This window comes from Callospermophilus lateralis, chromosome 1 (assembly GCF_048772815.1).
Source record: "Callospermophilus lateralis isolate mCalLat2 chromosome 1, mCalLat2.hap1, whole genome shotgun sequence".
Classification (NCBI taxonomy): domain Eukaryota; kingdom Metazoa; phylum Chordata; class Mammalia; order Rodentia; family Sciuridae; genus Callospermophilus; species Callospermophilus lateralis.
The window spans coordinates 155,383,669-155,401,463 of record NC_135305.1 but is presented as its reverse complement, the minus strand read 5'-3'; the positions used below and the strand labels follow the sequence as shown (position 1 = coordinate 155,401,463).

The 17,795-nt window shown below is 52.9% G+C and overlaps 1 protein-coding gene and 1 non-coding gene across 2 annotated transcripts in view; one reads left to right on the top strand and one right to left on the bottom strand.

Moving 5' to 3' along the window:
- Ksr2 (kinase suppressor of ras 2) overlaps window positions 1–17,795 on the top strand; it is a 365,358-nt gene that overhangs the window by 116,514 nt on the left and 231,049 nt on the right. The window lies entirely within an intron of this gene.
- LOC143384104 (small nucleolar RNA SNORA72) lies at window positions 7,893–8,025 on the bottom strand. The gene has a single exon (XR_013089258.2). It is a non-coding gene; the product is annotated as a small nucleolar RNA SNORA72 (small nucleolar RNA).

Below are 17,795 nucleotides of genomic sequence, written 5' to 3'. Positions count from 1 at the left end.
ATCTGAACCTAGATGTGTCTGGTTTTCAAGTTCTTGACCCTTAATCTGCAGGACTTTGACATGATAAAACCCCATGGTACCCCTTCCGAGGTCTTGCCTGAAAACTAGAACATTCTTTTGCTTTGCATCCGGGAGGTCGACCAGATGGATGTGTCAGCGAGGTTGACCAGATGGACCATTTGTGAAAGTCCAGCCATGGTGTCTTTTGGAAGGTTCTGGGTGGCTACGAGGACCTGGGTGCATTTTCACCGTGACCTGTTCCCGAGGTCCTTCTGCAGCTGGGCCTCTGGGTCAGGGAGGGAGGGCACTTTGACTTGGGCGTGGGGTAGGACTGTGACCCTGGGACCTGGGCCTCTGCCGCAAGTGTTCTGATTTCCTCCACTTCCTCCATCCCCTGGATCTGCAGCCAGAGCCTGGTTTTTCAAATTGGTTTCAAAGATAACGATCTGATTTAGTGATTTATCTGATTAGACTTAAATGTATTTATTACATGCTTAAACATATTCCAGGGAGCTCGGAAAACGAACCGCAGGGCGGTCCTGGGCTGAATTTCCGGGACCCACTGGAGCAAGTTCAAGAAAAGCATAATCTACTTAGAGGGAAACAGAAGCAGGCCTAATGCAATCAGCGCGTGCGTGCCGCAGAGCACCCCGCCTCTGCCCAGACCCGGGCCCCGCGAGCCTCCGTCTGGAGGAGTTTAGCAGGGGTCACGGGGCCTGTGTTCAGGGGAGCCAAGGTCACCTCAACTTGAAGACTCCTTTGGATTTTCTCTCCCTGCAGAACTGGGGCAGGGGATCCTTAGACATCCTTTACTTAGTGTGTGTGTGTGTGTGTGTGTGTGTGTGGTGTATTAGGTCTGGAACTCACGGGGGCTTTAGCACCAAGCCACATCCTCGGCCCTTTTCATTTTCTATTTTGAGAAAGGGTCTCGCTAAGTTGCTGAGGCTGGCCTTGAACTTGTAGTCCTCCTGCCTCAGCCTCCAGAGTCACTGTGATGGGGGCATGTGCCGCTGGGCCTTGCCTGTTTATTGTTTTAAAGCAATATTTATTTCTCTTTGGGATACCAGAATCATTTTTGGTTTGTAAAAATTTTTGGAACATAAAGAAAAGCGTAAAAACAAGCAAATCAAACTCCCTATATTCTGGCCTTCTTCACATCTTATAGGTCCTTTCAGTATTTAAAAATGCTTTCAGAATTACCCAAGGGAGATAGGATCACATTTTAATTATGATTTCCATTTTTTTCCTATGAATTTTTATCAAAGAAATGGTATAAATATAATTTTATACAGATGGTCTTGTATCTTTTTCTCTCCACTTAATTTTTTTTTTTTAGCCATGTCATTAATTAGTCTTTTATAACATCAATTTAATAGTTACAGCCTATTTCTTCCTGGGAATATGGGGTGATTTTGTTATAATTGTCTTTTTTCCTTTCTTTCTCTTTCTTTCCTGTTGTTTTTCAAGTGATTAATTAATTTTGCTGCTATTAACACTGTGGCCCTGAACATCTTTATTTATATCATCTGTTTGCATTCTGTGTCTTCTAAAGATGATATTATTTTTTAAGAGATTCATTAAGATATCGTTGACATGTAATAACCTGCATGGATTTAAACTATGCAGCTTGATGAGTTTTTTCTTTCTTCTTTGGTTTTGGTACTGGGAATTTAACCCCAAGGTGCCTCACCACTGAGCCCCGTCCCCAGCGGTTTTACATTTTATTTTGAGACAGGGTCCTGCTGGGTTGCTCAGGGCCTAAGTTGCTGAGGCCGGCTTTGAACTTGCCATCCTCCTGCCTCAGCCCCCTGTGCTGCTGGGATCACACCTGTGTGCCACGGGCCTGGCATCCGGTGAGTTTTGACGCATGTGACGGCTTGCGCACACCCTCCTGGAAGCCACCGTGATTCCAAGGGAGTGACCAGGTCTGTCACCCAGTGTCCTCCGGGACCTCATCCTCACTGCCTGTGGAGACGACTGTCGGGAGGACGGAGGTGGTCTGGAGGCTTTAGCAGCTCTACATCCCGTCATTGCTTAGGATATGTGCCATGGGGTGGGAAGATGGAGGATGCTGCCTGGCGTGGGCACCTGCCTGTCACCACCAGCTGCAGTGAAGGGGCGGGGGCGGGGGTGCTCCCTCCTGGGCTCCATCTTCCAGGGGTTTGACCTTGGGGGGTTCGACCTTGGGACCAGCTCAGCCTGGCCTCCCTGTGCTGCTCGGCCCGCCACCCCTGTGGGTTGCACCCGGCCAGCTTCTCGGCCCATCCCTTCTCGCTCTGTCCTTCCTGACCCTGGCTCCTTCTCGATGGCGCGTCCCTGGGTGATGCTGTCTCTTCTGTCCCCTGTGGGGACCAGGGCGGAGCCGGCCCTGACCTCACACGATGCACCAACTGCTGCCCGGGGTGGGGGCTCATTCCCAGGAGGAGAGGCGGGAGCCCTGGGACCCCGTATCTGGGCCCTTGTCTTGGGGGAGCTGTGGTCAGCCAAGTGCTCGCGGAACGTGACCTTAGGTGTGGCCCTGCTCATCGGAAGGCAGCCTTTTCTTCTTTGTGGTTTTCTCTTCTCTGGACCCAGCATTCCCTCTTGCTCAGGAGTTCCAGGGGCTCAGCCTGTCCCCGCTCCCTGTTCCTGCCCAATGGGTGGCCCTGGTGGGGTTCATTGTTGCTCCTCCTGCCGCAGAGCATTTTTAGAGGATCAAAGGCCGCCCCCATGAAGCACCATCTCCCGGGACCCTGAGAAGGCTTCCCGAGCAGCAGGCCTGTGCCAGCGCCTGCCGGTGTCATCTAATTCTCCCGACAGTAGGAACCAGCCCGTCAGCAGGACCCTTTACAGCCCGTGCCGTGTGCAGACTGTTGGGAATCATTTATGTCCCTGGGCCCCCCTGATTCTCAGGGCACCCTAGGGAGGTAGGCATTTTCATGTTCCCAATCTACAGATGAGGAGGTGGAGACACAGAGAGGTTAAGCAGTTTGCCCCAGGCCACACAGCCAAGACCCAACCCTCAGAGGCCTTGGTGGTAGTCACCGTCCCTGCCCCGCAGGTGGAGCAATTAAGATGCATTGGGATAGGAAATCTTCCCAAGGCCATGTGGTGACACTGGATTTGGTTCCAACACTGTGACCCCAGAGGTCACCTTTCGGCCCCATTCTGCTAACCCTGGTCTTGGACAAGCTGAGGACGGTCTCCAGCAGAGAGGGCGGGCAGGGGAGGCCCCGGCTCCTCCTGCAGGGAGAAGGGACCTTTCTTTCTCCATTGTCACAGTCCCCTGAGGTCTCTCCCAGGTCTTGTGGGCAGCGTGTTCTTGATCCCTATGGGCACAGGAGCTGGAGATCTCTAACAGTGACAGCCAGGATTCAGATCCTGGGTGGGGGCCCATTCTTCAAGGAGCCGTGCCCCTGCCGAGGGTAGGAGACTCCTTCCAGGTCACAGTGGGGGTCGATGGCCCCGAGTGAGTGTGCGCCCACCGTCCCCTCTCCTCTGCTCCTCGGGTCATTAACTGGAGCCCTCTAATTTGCCCGTGCTGTTCAGTTTGGGAACGAGGGACGGGGGAGGAGCCTGATGAAGCTCTGCTAGAACGGTTTCACAGTTCAGATGGGAAGAGGCAGCAGGTCCGCAGGGGCTCCTTTTTCCAGAGGAAGACAGTTTTGCCCAGAAAGGCCGGGAAAGGCTTCCAGCGGCTCATGAATAGGACTCGAACTCGGTTCTCAAGCCCACTTCTGGGGTTCCTGGCAAGGTTTGGCAAAGAGGCATCCACTCCTTGGAGCTGGCCATTGCAACAGGAAGGCGCCCATCTGGGCATTGATCTTCCCGTCGGCTGCCTGGGCTGTGTGGTGGCCTGGTCCTGTGCGAGGGCTGCAGAATCCACACGGACAGCTCCGGGGTGAGGTTTCTGCTCTCTCCCCTGTTAGGAGCTGATGAGATGAGCCAGGGTGAACCTACTTTGTCTCTCTCGGCCTTGTTGCTGTATCTAGGAAGTGGGGTGATGGTCATCCCGGGGCCGGGGGGGGGCGGGCTTGAGTGCATTAACTGAAGCAGTGCCCAGCTCAGCACCCGGCCCTCGGAAACATTCCGCAGAGGTATCTGTTCCTCTTGCCAGTCTCTGCTAGATGACCCCATGTGTAGGGGAGACCCAGGTTCCTAGAGGACACAGGGTGTAAACTAATCACTGTGCTCCCAGGTGACCACAGACTAAGACAGATCATGGACATTCGTGAAATGTCCCTGTTCATTTTGATCACGCTACAAACACGCGAACCTGAGAAATGTCCAGCAGCAACCAATGTATCACACATATGGGGGTCAGTGTTGAGGACAGGACCTGGTGGTTGGTGTGGCCCTGCTCTATGGGGGCTGGGGGCTGGGGGCTGGAGTCACTGAGAAGCTCACTGGCCTAGGTCTCTGGAGGCGGGTGCTACTGAAGCCTCAGCAGAGCCGCCAGCTGGACTCCAAGTGGCTGCTTAGGCTTCCTCACAGCATGGCGCTGGGTTCTCAGGGTGAAGAGCCAACGGAACATGGATGGAGTTCATAGCTGTTTTTTTTTTTTCTGTGATCTAGCCTGTCTCATCACTTCCACTGTCCTTTATTGGTTGAAGAAACCATAAAGTCCTTTTTGGTTTCCGGGGGTGGACTTCCGTGACTTCTTGGTTCAGCCACAACCCTGCCCTCTTCTTACCTCGCCCCTCTCTCTGGCATTTCTTACACCCCTTCTACCTTACTGTGTTTTCTCAAAGTACTTAACACTCTATGTACTTAATACTTCCACCCCCTAGTGTGAGAGCTCCCTGAGATTTTGGTCTGTTTTGTTGACCACAGCATCCTGAGCATCTAGCTAAACACCCAGCACCAGGTCGTGTTCAGTAGCGTTAATAACAAATGAATGTCGTGAGTGTTCTCTGATTTCATGCTCGTGGTGGCTTGCTGTACATGCTAGTCTGCATGTTCTTTCCCCCTTCTCATCCATGACCCGTGGAGACTGTTCTTAGTAACACCTGCAGAGCTGTCTTGATCCTTTTCCTGGACTCCCAGTATTTACCTGTGAAATGGTCCCTATTTTGTTTAGTTGGTCTCCCAGCCACTGAGGTTGTCTGCACTCTTTTGCTGTGACAAATGCAGCTTCAGTAAATACATTTTTATACAGACATTGCACACCTAGAGTGGAATTGTATGTGCTTGTACCTTTTACATTTACATAGTATTGCCAAACCGACCTTCATGTGAATGCCTAAGAATGCTCTTTCCCCTTCCTGTTTTATGAGCCTTCCTGTTCTGAGGCTGAGTGTATTCTCATAAAGTTATGAGCCATTTGCATTTTTCTTTCTGTGAGCCCTGTGCCCATTTCCTTTGACCATTGGAACATCTTTTTATTGATTTGTAGGAGCTCTTTACTTATTAGGAAATCTTGTTGTGATATGAGTGGTCGATATTTTTCCTCACGGATTTTTTTTTGTTTAGAAAGTCTGAGGCACAGACGGGTAATCTGCCCTCTCACCATGTATCTGAGTGTCTCAAGTGTGAATGATTTGGGACTTCACACTTGGAGGGATCCTACTGTGTCAAGCTCAAGGCACTGAAGTAGATTCTCTTTTCATGCCTGCAGATGCCCCCCCCCCCCGACCCCCTGCCTCTGAATGGAGCTTCTTAGAGCAACCAGTTCTGCTGAAAACGTTGGGGAGATCGTTTTAGTAGGGAACTTATTTTTGCATGGTGGGATATTTTGGAGAGGCCTCTGCCCTTTGGCCGTGGGCTTGGTTTGGGGATGGGTGGCCATAGTGAAAGTGGCAGGACACTTATCTCCTCTCCCTGCCCCACCTCCCATGCTCCAGGCCCCTCTTGGTTTTGGTTCTGGGGATTGAACCCAGGGCTTCATGCATGCTGAGCACGGTCTGCCATTGATCTATACCCCAGCCCTCAATTATTGATAATGCGACATATTAGAGTCTTTTATGTGTTCATCTTTTATTTCATGCTAAGTTTTTAAAACCCATGTGTGTCTTATACTCTCAGCAGCCCGTCTCAGTTGGTCTAGCTGCATATCTGGTGCTCAGTGGCCGATGTGAATGGTTGTCTTACTGCGTAGTAGAGCTGGACGTCTCAGTGGGGGGTAGTCGGTGACAATGAGCCCAGACAAGAATCTTCTCCTGTGGAGGGCTTCAGCCCTCTGTCCCCTTAACCCAAGCTCCCTGGCCCAACTCCCAGCAGGGGCTGTCCCTCGGCATTCTCAGGAGGCCTATTAAAAAAGGAGGTGAGAATAACCAGGCCTTGCCTGAGTCCCAGCAGCAGGCAGGGTTGGGAGCTACTATCTTCCCTTCTGAGCAGGTGAATCTAAGTAGAGCTGTACACAAGTCTAGGACACATCCTCTCTGTCACCACCAAACCTTCATAAATAGGGCTAGCATCAGTAACTACTGCTGCCTTTTCCTGACCTTCCCAGGCTTCCAAAAACCCCCTGTCACATCATATTGCACTGGTTCCTTAATCACTCAGTGATGTGAATACTTTTAGTAGCTTCATTTTAAAGAGAGGAAACTGAGACAGGGTGTATTTGTCTGTCTTCTGTTACTATAATGAGTTATCTGAGGCTGGTATCTTATAAAGGAAAGAGGTTTGTTTAGCTCACAGTTGTGAAGGCCGAAAGTCCAAAGACCAGGGTGCCAGTCCTGGTTCCATGACACAGTAGTCCCACAGGAGACAGAGGTCACAGGTGATTTCAGGAGGCTGGAGCAAGACAGGAGAGGAGCCACCTCTTGAAGGTCCCTCCACCTCTTTACATTGCCATACTGAGGACCAAGTTCCCAACACAAACCCTCAGAGGACACACTCAAATCACAGCTGAACCTTGGCTGAAATCTGTCTTAATGGGAGGAAGGGCTGTTCAGATGTGGCTGTGCCGCTGGAGCCGCAGAGGGCTGGTGGAAACACACAGTGGAGCTTCACTCTCAGAGATTTGGACTCAGTAGGTCTGGGGCGGGGCCTGGAAATCTGCATTCCTAACAGACTCTCAGATGTTGCCGAGGCTGCTAGACCAAGCCCCCAAGTGGCTTCCCTTCCAGAATGGAGGAAGGAACTGGCGGTATTCAGCCTGCAGACAGTCACACCCTGTTGTCACCTATGAGAAGGGCGGTCCTAGGGTGGAGCTGGCTGTGCCTCGTAGGTGCAGGGGGCAGAGCAGGGCCACCAGGCGGACGTCCCAGAGGTCTCTACTGGAGGAAGAACTTCCTGGGAGCCACGCGGCCCACCGTGTTTGGACCTGGGGATGCTTCTGTTTCCACCAGGGTCTGATCTGAGACCCGGGCACTGGTGGAAAGGCAGGAGAAAAGAAAAATCTCCCTCTTTCTTGATGGATGCCATGAAGACTCACCCATTTGTCAAGTTGGAGACTCTGGAAAAACATCGCAGCAGCACATTTTGATTTAATTTCGTTTCACAGCCGTCTTTCTAATGTATTCATTTATTTTTAGCTTTGGTTTTTATAAGCTTGTTTGCTTTCCTCATTTCTTTTACTTTTATTTTCCCTTTTGCTCAAAGCAACAGGAAAATAATACCCAAACACGGACCTGCAGATGGTCTGGGATGCTTGGACAGTTGAACCATGTCTACGCTCTGGGGCTTTCTTTGGCTGCTTCTAGGTGGTCTGGGAATGCCAGGAGAGGGGCTAAGAAGGGACAGATTAATTGCCAGGCAGGTTATCGCTTTTAAAACGGAGATAGAACGCTTCCTTTCCTATTCAACTGGCAGTTGATAGAAGCCACATCAAGCAAGAATTCAGAGTGGCAGCCGATGCCTTCCACGGACTCTCTGTTACTTATTTTTTTTTTTTTTAAACAGTAACTTTACAATACATTTCGCAGCCACTGATAGTAACAAGAGTTTCCCTGTTTTGTTTACATGTTTGGGTTTATCACCAGCATTTATAAAACCAGACCCAGGGAAAGAACGAGGTCTGGGGACACAGGTGTGGTCTTAATATAGCGAATGTTTAGCCTGTTCTGATCATTACAAAAATCAGAACAGCGAGAACATTCGCAGACTCTTTGTTATTTGTTCAAGCGCAGTGAGGCCGAAAACCCCACATGTGTTTGTGAGGGTCCGTGGCTCAGCAGCTTGCTGGTGGCTGGTCTTTGAAGGCCGGTGGCCTCTACAGAGGTTCAGCCTGGACTCCGCTTCCTCCCAGCTGGGAGTTGCTATCGATGGAGCAGTGGTGATTATGTCTCCCGCATGCCCACAGCCTGCAGAGTTGGTCTTTGCCGTTCTCCCCACTTGCTTGAATCGCTCTCTTCTCTCTGAATCACTCAGCTAATTGGGAGCCCAGCCATGCAGTCCCCATCCCCCCCCCCCCCCAGTTCTAATCCTCCCCTCCCTGTCTCCCAAGGTCGCTGGGCTGGGTGTGAGAGGCAAAGCAGAGAGCAAAGTGACCAGCCCCTGCTTATCACTGTGGGGCTCCTGGCCCAGCAGGGGCCGCAGCCAGTAGCCAGGGAAACTCTCATCATCACGTCCAGCGTGCGCTGAGGTCTATGAACCAGGGCCAAACTGGAGAGATTCTAGGGCATATCGATGAGCCCAGGGGATAATCTGAGATTGGTGGCCAGGGAAAGACTCTTGAGAAGGTGACATTTGTGTAGACCATGGAGTCCTAACTGGAGGGGGTCTTCCTTCTCTCTTCCTGGCCCCCACAGACACTTGGCAACCCCAGGAGCCAATATTGGTTGCCACAAAAATTGGGAGTTTTTCTAGTCGAGTTTAGAGGCCCAAGATGCTGCATGGGGTCCTACAGAGAGTCCTGCAGTGCACAGCCCCAGCCTGCCCACCAACAAAGGGGGACTCAGACACCAAAGCCCCCAGAGCTGCAGAGGTCAGGTCGGTGGGGAGAAGCCAGGAGCTCAGGAGATTTCCAGAGAGGGGGATGTACAGCTGGAGGTGGGGACCGGGACTCTGCCCCGTGGGGTCCTTGTGGATGCAGGTCCAAGGCTCCACCACCTCCAATATGGAGCAGCCACCGGCCCTGGATATTGACACCAGGAAGGTGGGTGGGGAGGAGTGGAAGTCTGGGCAGGAGGGTTCTATGGACCAGGATTTGCAGGGCTGTACCTTGCTTCGTCCATGTCCCATTGATCAGAGCTCCGACTGCAAAGGAGGCCGGGAAATGTTGTCCAGGCATGGGCCTGGGAGGAAAGAGAGATGCCTATTGTGTCTAGCAAGTGAGCTGGGTTTGCAAGAGGCCCTGCAAGGAGTGGAGGGGCGAGACAGGAGGAGAGCGTTGGAGTTGGGGTTGGAGACGGGGAAGGAGCCTCCGTTGGAGATGCAGCTTGACAGACAAGCTCTGTTCTGCAGGTCATCATGGTAGGGATCCCTTCTGGGATACATGTCTTCTGAAGAAAATCTCATCCATGCTCATGTTAACTCTTTGAAGTAGTCACCATTGTGATTCCCATTTTAGAGATGAGGAAATTGAGGTGGAAAGAGGATAAGTGATTTTCTGAGGGTCACAGAGCTAGGAGAGTTTGGACCTGGGGTTTAATCCCAGACTCTGAAAAGCAAAAATAGATAACCGTAGGCTGAATCACCTGAAATACTTGCAAAAATGTACATTTCATCTGGGCACCGTGATGCACGCCTGTAATCCCAGCTGCTCAGGAGGCTGAGACAGGAGGATCGTGAGTCAAAGCCAGCCTCAGCAACTCAGTGAGGCCCTAAGTAACTCAGTGAGACCTTGTCTCTAAATAAAATATTAAAAAAGGGCTGGGGATGGGGCTCGGTGGTTGAGTGCCCCTGGGTTCTATCCCGTAATTCCCCCCAGAGTGGCCGAAGGCAATTGCGTCTTTGGACTTCACACAACAGGGATCAGGCGGGGAGAGAAATATAAAGACTCCTTTTCTTTCTCAGAGCTTGCAAAGATGCCCGGGAAAATCAGACACAGAACCTGGCACCCTGGCCGTCCAAGGGATTGTAAAAGTCCCAGCTGATTATCTGGGGGCTGTCACACTATTAATCACTTCTGGAACAAACCATAGTATTGTGGAAAATCACCGAGGGAGGTGTCAGCTCCTGAGGGAGGGGACTGCAAGGTCTGAAAGAGCAGGTTTCAGGGGCTGCTGTTCTTGATCACTTATTAACTTTATCCTCTCTCTCCACCTAGGAGGGTGCACATGCTTGGGGTACAGGGTCATAAGGATCTTTTCCACTACCACATTGTCAGTCCTTCATATTTCACCCATCGTTTGATAGGTCCTTAACAGATATTCGTTGAACAACAACAGCAACAAAAATCCTATATGTGCAGGGACCTCTAAGATGCATTTGCAGGTGAATTGCCCCCACCCCAAAATATTTCCTGGATTAGACCTATTAAATGAGTCATTTTTTTCCCCTTGGGGGACTTCTCAGAGCCCTTAATTTGTAAACTTGCTTGGACCATCTCCAAAAGGGGGAGCTGCGAGTCGCTGACTCTCAGACTTAATAGAGCCCTGGGTCTGTTTCCCATAGAACCTGTTGGCACTCGCTCTGGAGGTTTTGGGGTGCAGGGGTGGATTTCTGAACTAGACCTGGTTTCCTGAGTGGCCTGGGAGTGGCCTGCTCTGATTTCTCCCAGTCTGCATCTAGGGCAGGTGGAGAGAGAGTAAGGCCACCTCCCGGCTCGGCTTCCGGCCCCGTGGGGGCCTCATCAGGACCTCGCAGCTGCCCCGGGGGCTGCAGATTCCCCACCATGAAAAGGAAGTGTCAGGGCTGTCCCCCGCGGAGGCTGAGGGGGGATGAGCAGGACAGGCACATGCCATCTTACACTGGTCCCTCCCTAATGGAGGCTGACAGGGCACCGGGGACTGGGGGAGGCCTGTGACAGGTGTCAGGAGAGCCGCACGGTTCTCGAGGCCCAGGGATGTCATTAAGCCTGGGGGGGTGCATCCCGGTTTCGATTCACTGCACACGGGTGTCTGAGGGGGATTTCAGAGAAACCCGGTGCAGATGCAGGCGGTGGCTGGGCTAAGTGAGATCCAGCCGGAGGTGGGCGGGTGGGCGGCCGTGGACCCTGGGACTGTGTTTCAATGAAAAATGTCCAGAACAAGAAAATTCTCAGAGGTAGAGAGCAGATTGGTGTCACCGGGGCTGGGGGAGGTGGAGGGGAAAGAGATTAAAGGGTACCGGTTTTCTTCTTTGGGGAAGTCATGAGTGTTTTGGCACTAGCCAGAGTGGAGGTGAATGTCAAGGTCATTGCGGTGCTTGCTAATGGTACAGAATTTTACATAATACAGAATTTTACGTAATGGGACTTTTTATTTTTATTTTTTAAATTATTTTTAAGGTCCTTAGTCGGACAACTCCAACTTAGAAGGAAACTGAGCCCCAGAAGATTCTAGGATCCGGTCTAGACTAGAACAGTGAGTCTCAGGTTTAGAATGACTTGGGGCATCTTTAAACTCTGGCTACCTGGGACCCAGCCCCAGAGCCGATCTAATCCATCTGGACATCCCGATTTACATGTTGCTCTAATTTTTTTTTAATTTAATTGATTTAAAACTTTAATGAACACAGAATAATTGTACAGACTTATGGGAGACAGCGTGACTTGTCAATACGTGCATGCAAGGTACCATGGTCACACCAGGGAATCTGACATGTCTGTCGCCTCAAATACCTCGCATTTCTGTGCTGTGAAAATCTTCTCTACGAGCTGTTTTGAAAGATAGGGTTAACTGTTGCCCACCACAGTTACCCCAGTGTGCTATGGAACACCAGAGGTCACTCCTCCTGTCCCCTGCTCCCAGCCCTTCACCCACTCTCTCTCCACCCTCCTCCTCCAGCCTTTGATATCTCCAATTCTAAGATATCGACTTTATTTTTTTTTGGACTTCCTCCTCTAAATGCAAGCAGGTGGGGTTTTAATTTTTCTGTGGGTACCAGGGTTTCTTTAAAAGCTGTCCCGATGATTCCCTCTGCATCTGGGGATAGAAGCTGGGGAATTGGAACATGCAGCCCAGGAGCATCCGAGGGGCCAGAGCAAGCGTCTCCCAAATCCTGGGATCCGTCCCATCTTGCCGTCACCTGGTGTCATGAGAATCAGCATTTCTAGCCAGCACCTGGGGAAGGCATTGCTGCTGGTCCAGGGTCCACCCTTAGCCAGGGTTGAAAATACTCATAAATCATTATGGTTAACATTCAGGTCCAGAGATTTTAATGCACAGCCCCAGGAGACAGGGTCTGTCCCACGGGCTCTGGGCTCTGCTTGGTTTTCATCTCTCTTCATCCCAACACTAACCCTAGGAAGCAGCCATTTTTTTGTGGTCCCTATTTACAGATGAAGAAACCGAGGCTCAGAAGCTGGGGGTGAATTGTCCACGCTCATACCAAGTAGCCAGTGTGCAGTTCGGAGTTTCTGCTCTCTGCTTGACCCTCCCCAGAGTCTGGGGACATGTCCGTGGCTCAAAGGGCCCAAAGAAGGCCCGAATCACATGGAGCTCTGCATTCGGCATCGCCAGGCTGGTGCATAAGAACATGTGGGTATTGGACGGGAAGGGCCCCTATGGGGAGGGCTCTGTGATTGACCCCAGTTGGGTTCCCTGTCTGCTTCCAATGGGGCGGATACCAAATGTCCTGGGGCAGAATTGACCAAATCATCCTGGTTGGACGTTCTTGGTCTTAGCCTGTGTCCTTGGAACCCCCCAATGTGTCTGGCACTGTCCTGCATTTACCTACCTAGAGCCCAGGGGTTCTGTGACGGCTTCCAAGGCTGCTGCTTGGCTGTGGGTAGCCACCGCATGCGAGTCTTCTCGTCACCCTTGTCCTGTCCTGCTGAACAACTCTGACCTTTTCTACCCGCATGTCCCTGGGCATCCCTGGACTGGCTCTTGATGGAAGGAGAGCCATTTACATTTTTGCAGAGGAACTTGTGGAAGGATGCGGTGCCAATTTAAATTTTCATTAAGAACCTCGAAACACTCAGAGAGTCACATTATTATGAACTATCTTGAAGGATCTTTGGCTCTGCTTCAAGAAACCCAACACTTATTATCTTGAAGGCTGCTTCCTTAATGGGGGGCAGGGCCAGAAAGACTTGTCTGTCTCTCTCAAGGAGATAAAGACGGTAAAAATCAGTGTAACAAAAACAGTCCCACCAAGACAGCAAAAGCCACAAGGATGCGTTGTAGTGTGGGAAGGATCCATTGAGCATATGGATACCCATCATTCTTTTGACTACCGCTTCCTGGGCACTTGGGACCCTCCAATGGATGGATTGCAAACTTGTTGGCAAATAACACCCGCGGCAGGGGGCGGGGGTGGGGTGGGGTCTGGCAACTTTCCCTAACACCCCGCATGGTAGATAATTGAGGCTTCAGAAGTCACTGAGATCTCTTTTGTCACTATTCTGTCACCGTAGTGTGAAATCAGCCATAAACAATCCACCAGTGGGCCAACTTGGCTGTGTTCCAATAAATCCTCATTTATAAAATTAGGTAGCCAGCCCCTGAGTGGGGGTTGGCCGGCCCTTGGGATAGTGGGCACACCGTCTGGGGTGTTAGACTTTGGTTCCGGGAGCAGCTCTGCTGTCGTCTGGTCTGTGAACAACCTCAGTGTGCTCATCTGTAAAATGGGGACCATCTCCTGAATTTGTACCTGTCCCTGCCACCAGAATCTAAATGCAGCTATGAATGTCACCTCTTTTATATAAGCTCCTCGGCATGGTGCATCGGAGACGCCCTGGTGGGGACATCTTGCAAACTTTAACCAAGGGTCAACAGATGTTGTGGGAACTCTCTTGTTGTCTCTGGCCTTGAGATGCCACCTCTCCTGGGTCCCCTCCGCTCTGGGAAGGAACACTGTGTTCCTCCCCCAGATGCTGCCTAATGAAGGGACACCAAAGTCTTCCTCCCTCTTTGTTTTCGTGCCTGATGAATCGCTCTGACCAGGGCTTGTGATTCCTTAACTCGACATTGTTTCTGCAGTCTCCGGGAGGGGAGGGGGGAGGGGGAGGGGGAGGGGGAGGGGGAGGGGGGAGGGGGGAGGGAGGGGCCCAGCGGCCTGGAATCGCTTCAGGAATGGAAACATTTTTCTTGGTGAATTAATATTCATCAAATGGATCAGGTAAACACCCAGTAAACGGCAGTGCACGGGCAATTTATCAATTCGGGCTTCAGAATGCAATTATCAGTCAAAAGGCAGAGAGACGCCGTAATGAAGCCTGCCTCAAAAAAAAAAAGAAAAAAATCCCATTGCTCCCTGATCGGAGGGTGTGAAGATCCATTTTTCACTTTTATATGAAGAATGATGCTCTCTCGTCGGAGCCGGGGATGGGAGTCAATATGCAGCTCCTCCTGACAGCAGTTTGGGGAGCCCTACGATGCCCGGGGGCCGCCTGCTAGGAGGCTAGGAAGTAAGGGGAGGGACCCTGACTGACCCCACCTGCTGGCTCCCAGGGGCCACACTAAGGTCATTCCAACCCTGGGTCATCCTCTACAAATCCCAGGAGGTCAGCGCTGTGTGGTTGCCCCCATTTTACAGAGAAGAAAACGGAGGCTCGCGGAGGAGATGGGACTTGCTTGCTGTGCGAGGCAGAGGACAGACTCCCCGCTGGTGTCCCGGCTCAGCCCCCAGAGCCTGGGATTGCTTTTCCTTACACAGCACAGGGACTGTGCGGATGGGATGGAATAGAGACCCTGAGATGCGGAGATGAGGTGGTCCACGGCGGGTGGGTCCCTGTAAGGGAAGGAGGAGGGCCGGCAGGTCCGAGTCCGAGAGACAGGGCGTTGGGGATGCTTTGCTGCTGGCTTGGGAGCTGCAGGAGGGACCAGGAGCCGGGGTCTGCAGGTGGCTTCTAGAAGCCAGAAGAGACAAGGAGAGAGATTCCTCCCTGGAATTCTAGAAGGAGTGCAGGTCCGTTGCCACCTTGAAGTTAGCCCAGGAAGACACATTTGACCTCTGACTACTGTCAGACTTTGTGATGATCAACAGGTATGGCATTAAGCCACGAGGTTGGAGCTCACTTGTTACAGCAGCCACAGGAAACTCATACCCTTGCCTTTGGTTCTATGGCTGGGGTGGCTCATTTACCACCCCCAGTGCAAACATGTCCCACAACTCTTCTGCTTCCTTCATGGTCACCTTTTTCTGAGGGTCTGCCTTCTGTGGTGAGACACCCTGACCACGTATAGTTCTTCAGCTCTGGGGCCTCTCAGGGATTCCAGGCTAGTCCCTGGTCTCCTTGCCTCAGGCCACCGGTGCTTCCTATTCCCCCCACCCCCACCTACTCCTGCTCCCTCCTGGCAGAATCTGCTTTTCTCCACTTGAGTGGCTCCTGGGCTCCGCCTCCCCAGCCGCCCATGGCTCCTTTGCTCCAGGTGACAAACACCCAGGCCTCTGTGACTGTGGAGTTCTGGACTTCACAGGGCAAGAGAGTCGGGACAAGTCCCTGTAGGAACCCAGCCCTGTGGGTTTGGGACCAGCACCCTCCCTCCTCAAAGTCCTTGGCCACAGCTCTCTTGGTCCCTTGTTCCTGGGACCATCTGCAATGGTGCCCCGCAGGGCCCGGGAACTTCCCGACCCTGACAGAGGAGAGCTGCCCCCCCCAGAGCAGTCTCTGCGCAGCTGGTGTTTGGGGGTGCACCTGCCTGATCCCCAGGTCTGTGAGCGGACGCCCCAGGGCTCTGAGGGCTGCGGTTTGGTTGGAGATCTTCGGTCGCCAGGTGGAGCCATGATGTCCCTTCGGCCACCTTGTTAAGGGAGACCTTGTCTTGCTAGCCTCTCCTGTGTCCTCACGCCTCCTGGGAACAGGTGCCACATGGCGTCTGGGGACACTGATGTCTGGGGAAGTTAAGGACGCACGCCCGCTGAGGATCTGAACCCAGGCTGGTTCCACGGTGCGAGACTCGCTCTGCCCGCCGTGGGGGTGTTGGCTGGGGTGAAGGCGTCATTAGAAGCTCTCAGAATGTAGCTTGGGCTTGGGAATTGACAGGGGGCCTAGAGCCCGTCCACGGTGTCATGTTTTGTCTGACGATGACGACCACTGAGACCGCTTGTTTCTTCTTTTATTATATGCTGGCACCGGATGGCCCAGCGCCCTCGCCCAGCAGGTAGGGGTGATTCTCCCCAAGTTACAGACAAGAGAAGCGAGACCCCCACGACCCCTGGCCCATGGACACAGTGTTCATCGCAGCCGGCCGACTCCCACCTCTGCCCACGCCTCACCCTTCGCCCTCCTGCCGGGAAGCTGGTGTCTCTCCCGCATCTTGGAGGCAAAAGTTGCTCTCCGGGAGCCAGAGCATCGGGAAGATTCCAGATCCCTCCTGAGAGTCTTGGTAGATCCACAACCTGGCCCTGGCCCTGGCCCTGCCCCCCGACCTTCTGGACAGTCCAGCCCCTTCTGTTTGGCACACTGAGCTCTCCAGGCAAAGGTGGGTCCCTCTCCAGAAGGCTGAGTTGGTGTCCACAGAGAGAGGCCGGGGTGACATCACCAGGAGGGTGACATTGCTGCCCTGTTGGGCTTTATCTCAGTTTCCCAAAAAATCTAGAGTTTTTCTTTTTTTTCCCCAAACCCTGTGCCCACAGCTCCCGAGGTGTGCAGAGAGAAACCAGGTCTGGGGACACAGAGCACATTTCTTCCTGGGCATTTGTAACAGCGAGGGGCAATGAGGTGCTGCTTCTGTGAAGCCACCCCGATGACCTGACGTGCCTAAGGGACATTTCTCTGGCATCAGGAAGGAGCGCTGTCCCAGAGGCCATGTCCGGGGGAATCACAGGGCTGGGAGTCGGCGGCTTGGCCGCTGCTTGGGGAAGCTGTGAGCTGAGGGTGTTCTCTGTCCCTGTCACTAGGTTGCCTTATCTGTCCCCCTCTGGGCTGCCTGCGGACAAGAGCCCTTTAATAAAACCCACCATCGCCAACTTGTGATGAGCAGGGGGCGGTGCGTCTCCCCAGCCTACTTGAAGCCACTGTGTGCACGCGTGCGTGAGTGTGCGCGCGTGTGCACTCACCCCTGTGGCGTGTGCTTGTGCCCCCGACACAACCCAGCCTTTGCCTTCAATTCCAAGGCACCCAGTTATTTTTAGGGATGACGCACCCCACATCAAAATAACTGGTTATTTTTATGATCGGGCGCATCCATCGCATTGTGACATCTCCCAGCTCCGGGAAACAGCAGCCAACCAGCCGCGGGGACGAGCAGGATGAGTCAGCCCGGGATGGGCCAGGGGCAGGGGCCGAGGGGCCGGGAGGGGCTGCGCGGTGACTGAAGTGACGGGATTCCTAATATTAGCTGCTGTGGCTGAGCACTGACCTGGGCCAGCCGGGCACTGGGCAGTGTGCGGGTCGGATGCGACTTTGACTTTGCAAGAAACCTCTGAGATGGGGCTCCTGTCACCCCTATTTTGCAGATGGGGCCACCGAGGCCCAAGCTAAGCACCTGCCTGGGCCTTGCACAGGGCCCAGCCGCCATCGGACTGCGCAGCTGTCCTGACTCTCCCGACCTGCATCCTGTGTGTGGGGGAGCCAGGTCCCTCCCCCCTGCCAAGTGCCCCGTATTTATGTGTCAGCCTCTGAAGTGCTCTTCCTGCCATCACGCTTGTCCCACCGCCTCCACCAGCCCCGGGGATCTTTCTAGAAACACCCCTCATGCAGTGGAAACCCTTGGGTCTTGTTTCCGTAGACGTGGGTCCCAGTCACCCTGGGCCATTCGCCACCTTTCCCAGCATCTCACTCATTCCCTCACTCAGCGTTGGAGGGTCCACAAATCTATCTATCTATTTTTTTGCACCCCACGCAGCTCTAGGAGGGAGAGCAGTGAAGGAGAGAGACCAGCTTCCTAGTCTGATGGACC